This window comes from Thalassophryne amazonica, chromosome 2 (genome assembly GCF_902500255.1).
Source record: "Thalassophryne amazonica chromosome 2, fThaAma1.1, whole genome shotgun sequence".
Lineage (NCBI taxonomy): Eukaryota > Metazoa > Chordata > Actinopteri > Batrachoidiformes > Batrachoididae > Thalassophryne > Thalassophryne amazonica.
The window spans coordinates 21,263,579-21,268,742 of NC_047104.1; positions in this window are offsets into that span (position 1 = coordinate 21,263,579).

The window sequence follows — 5,164 nt, forward strand, 5'->3', positions numbered from 1 at the left end:
GTTTGTGAGTTATACCACGGAGTCAGGCACTTCTGATTTAAAGCTCTCTTTTTCAGAGGAGCTACAGCATCCAAAGTTGTCTTCAATGAGGATGTAAAACTATTGACGAGATACTCTATCTCACTTACAGAGTTTAGGTAGCTACTCTGCACTGTGTTGTTATATGGCATTAGAGAACATAAAGAAGGAATCATATCCTTAAACCTAGTTACAGCGCTTTCTGAAAGACTTCTAGTGTAATGAAACTTATTCCCCACTGCTGGGTAGTCCATCAGAGTAAATGTAAATGTTATAAGAAATGATCAGACAGAAGGGAGTTTTCAGGGAATACTGTTAAGTCTTCTATTTCCATACCATAAGTCAGAACAAGATCTAAGATATGATTAAAGTGGTGGGTGGACTCATTTACTTTTTGAGCAAAGCCAATAGAGTCTAATAATAGATTAAATGCAGTGTTGAGGCTGTCATTCTCAGCATCTGTGTGGATGTTAAAATCGCCCACAATAATTATCTTATCTGAGCTAAGCACTAAGTCAGACAAAAGGTCTGAAAATTCACAGAGAAACTCACAGTAACGACCAGGTGGACGATAGATAATAACAAATAAAACTGGTTTTTGGGACTTCCAATTTGGATGGACAAGACTAAGAGTCAAGCTTTCAAATGAATTAAAGCTCTGTCTGGGTTTTTGATTAATTAATAAGCTGGAATGGAAGATTGCTGCTAATCCTCCGCCCCGGCCCGTGCTACGAGCATTCTGACAGTTAGTGTGACTCGGGGGTGTTGACTCATTTAAACTAACATATTCATCCTGCTGTAACCAGGTTTCTGTAAGGCAGAATAAATCAATATGTTGATCAATTATTATATCATTTACCAACAGGGACTTAGAATAGAGAGACCTAATGTTTAATAGACCACATTTAACTGTTTTAGTCTGTGGTGCAGTTGAAGGTGCTATATTATTTTTTCTTTTTGAATTTTTATGCTTAAATAGATTTTTGCTGGTTGTTGGTGGTCTGGGAGCAGGCACCGTCTCTACAGGGATGGGGTAATGAGGGGATGGCAGGGGGAGAGAAGCTGCAGAGAGGTGTGTAAGACTACAACTCTGCTTCCTGGTCCCAACCCTGGATAGTCACGGTTTGGAGGATTTAACAAAATTGGCCAGATTTCTAGAAATGAGAGCTGCTCCATCCAAAGTGGGATGGATGCCGTCTCTCCTAACAAGACCAGGTTTTCCCCAGAAGCTTTGCCAATTATCTATGTATAAAGTGAATAAAATTGGTCCTAGCACAGAACCTTGTGGAACTCCATAATTAACCTTAGTCTGTGAAGAAGATTCCCCATTTACATGAACAAATTGTAATCTATTAGATAAATATGATTCAAACCACCGCAGCGCAGTGCCTTTAATACCTATGGCATGCTCTAATCTCTGTAATAAAATTTTATGGTCAACAGTATCAAAAGCAGCACTGAGGTCTAACAAAACAAGCACAGAGATGAGTCCACTGTCTGAGGCCATAAGAAGATCATTTGTAACCTTCACTAATGCTGTTTCTGTACTATGATGAATTCTAAAACCTGACTGAAACTCTTCAAATAGACCATTCCTCTGCAGATGATCAGTTAGCCGTTTTACAACTACCCTTTCAAGAATTTTTGAGAGAAAAGGAAGGTTGGAGATTGGCCTATAATTAGCTAAAATAGCTGGGTCAAGTGATGGCTTTTTAAAATGAATTAAAAGATTACAAGCCCAATTCAAATGAAGTTGGGACGTTGTGTAAAATGTAAATAAAAACATTATACAATGATTTGCAAATCCTCTTCAACCTATATTCAACTGAATACACCACCAGTTGTAAAAAGGCACAATAAAAGAGTAAATAAATAAATAAATTAAAAAAAGCATAGTAACAGAATATGCCAATATGCTAACCGTATGAAAGAGAAAACAAACCCAGTGGTGAGGGTCAAACCCAGGGTCTGGGTTTGACCCTCACCAGTTTGCTTATCGTGCGAGCAGGTCCACGGAGGATGCCATCATTATGGCTCTACATGCTGCTCTGTCCCATCTGGAGCAGCAGGGGAGCTATGTGAGGCTGCTCTTTGTGGACTTTAGCTCAGCATTTAATACCATTCTTCCAAGCAGGCTGGTGATTAAGTTGTTGGACCTGGGGGTGTCCCACTCCATTTGCCGGTGGATCATGGACTTCCTCACAGACCGCTCTCAGAGGGTGAGAGTTGGCCCTCACATCTCTTCGGCCATTAGCCTCAGCACCGGCTCCCCTCAGGGCTGCGTGCTGAGTCCTTTGCTCTACACCCTCTACACCTATGACTGCACCCCCTCTCACTTCAGCAACAATATCATTAAGTTTGCTGATGATACTACTGTGGTGGGACTCATTTCTGGTGAGGATGAGTCCGCCTATAGAGAGGAGGTGCAGCGGTTGTCGGTCTGGTGTAGGGAGAACAATTTGATCCTCAACACCTCAAAGACAAAGGAGATGGTGGTGGACTATAGAAGGAGGAAAACAGTCATCCAGCCACTGGTCATTGATGGGGACTGTGTGGAGTGGGTCTCTGAATTTCATTTTCTGGGCGTGTATTTGAGAGACGACCTGACTTGGAGCACAAATACTATGGCTACCATCAAGAAGGCACAGCAGAGACTCTATTTCCTGAGGGTTCTCAGGAATAACCATCTGCCACAGAGACTGCTGGTGTCCTTCTATCGCTGCTCCATAGAGAACATTTTGACCTACTGTCTGTGTGTGTGGTTTTTAAGCTGCACAGTCACAGACAAGAAAGCTCTCCAGAGGGTTTTTTTCTGGTGTCATGTACAATGATAATACATTCTATTCTATTCTATTCTAATCTATTCTATTCTATTCTACATCTTAAATCTGGACTTGAAAGTCTCCAAAGAATCTGATTGCTTTATTGACACAGGGAGATCATTCCACAAAACAGGGGCACAGTAAGAAAAATCTCTATGACCCGCAGACTTTTTATTCATCCTAGGGACACAAAGTAATCCTGCATCCTGTGAACACAAAGCCCAGGCCAGTACGTAGGGTTTAATGAGATCAGCTAAGTAGGGAGATGCCAGTCAGTAGGCTAGTAATAGAACCATAAAATCTGATTTAAAGGCAAATTACGGGCTTTCGTTGTCGTCCGCAAGAAAATTGGCCAAAAATGTCAAATGTCCCAGTATGAATTACGGATATGTTAATATTGTATGACGAACAATCACGAATGTATATAACGCATGTATTGAGGAAACTGATCGGACGCATTGCAATTATCACGGATGTATTGTGAATGCATTGCGCACGTGTTGCGCGTGCGCGGCATCTGCATTACGGTCATAAAAAAAGTGCACTCAGGCCTTTCTGCATCACTATTCACACCAACACCACAGCCTCTGGAGCAATTGCTGGACTTGGACAAGTTGATTCGTATTGTAATGATCATAGAGTTGATGTTCATGTTGTCATGCAAGGGTTAACTGTTCATGAGGGAGCGGGAGGGAGGAAGCCACTCGGGGTTGCGAGACTTTTTTTTTTTTTTTTGAGAGTGTCATGAAAGGAGAGAGTTCAGTGTGAGTTGCGGCTGTAACAGCAATGCTTCCTTTTGTTGGAGTTAAATAAGCGTTCTGAAAGAGAACTGAGGTCCACGGCTGACTTCTCTGCAGCTGGGGATTTACAGTATGTTGCTGGACGGGAGCAGCTGTTACGTCTTTGGGGATCCATAACTACATCTGTATGTCTCCACAGCTGGACTGGCACTGACTGGCAGGTATGTCGATATCTGCCACATATAGTATTTTGGGTTTACATGACATGTTTGTTATGCATTTGCAAATTGTCCGCAAATCAGATGCAAAGCAGACGTAATAGAACTGCTTTATCCATGGCCACTCTGTATGCACTCGCTACAACTTATTTTAGTCTGTGATGTGGACATGATAGGCACGCAATATATCCGTTTTACACACTGTCCCAGTCCACTGCAAGCCGCAAATCCCCGTCAGTTGTGGATATCAGCGGATAACGGCGGATATACAGCACATAGCTTCAGTATGTATTAAGTATATAAGGCGGATGTCATCCGCAACCACAATTCAAAATCCTGGCAATGGAAAAACATGCCTCTGTGGATAATTGCGGACGTGTGCGGATGTTGGCCGACTCATACAACCAAGTTTCACAGATACTGCGGCTGTTTAGCGAATATGAGTCAATTCTGTGCGCAATCCATATGCAAATCTTCCTAAACGCCAGTGGGACCGGGCCTTTACAGAGACAGGAAGCAAGTGAAGAAATGCCAAAATAGGTATAATGTGGTGAAACTTTCTGCTTTGTGTCAAAAGTCTGGCAGCAGCATTTTGAACCAATTGGAGACCCCTAATGCTGGACTGCGGTAAAACAGAAAATAGAACATTGCAGTAGTCCAATCTAGAAGAAACAAATGCATGAATCAGGGTCTCAGCATCAGCCTCGCTATATTTCGCAGATGGAAAAAAGTAGTCCTCCTAATATCTCTAATGTGGAGGTCAAAGGACATTGTAGGATCAAAAATTACCCCAAGGTTCCTTATTTTGTCCGTATGATGTATGATACATGAGCCTAGGCCAAGTGTTAGCTGGTCAAATTGATGCAGATGTCTCGCTGGACTAAGAACCATCATTTCAGCCTTATCAGAGTTTAAATGTAGGAAGTTAGTAGACATGTTTTTCAATATACTAGGGTCAAGATTAGATTTCTTAAGTAATGGTTTAATCACTGTGGATTTGAAACATTTAGGAACAGATCCAGAGGTTAAAGAGAGATTAATAATTTCCAGCACAGTCAGCCCAAGAGTGGGCCACAGGTCCAAACAGTGTTGTTGGTATAGGATCAAATAAACAGGTTGTGCTTTTTGTAGATGTTACAAGTTTTGTCAGCACGCCAAGTGAGATACTATCAAATTCTGTAAATCTATACACATACCCATACACAAATACACACACGTGTTTGTGTATGGGTATGTGTATAGACACACACACACACACATGTAGACACATAAACATGCACATGCATCCCCCCCCTCCCACACACACACACGCCCATTCCTTTTACACCTTACAATAAATGCACATTGGAACATATATGTAACAACA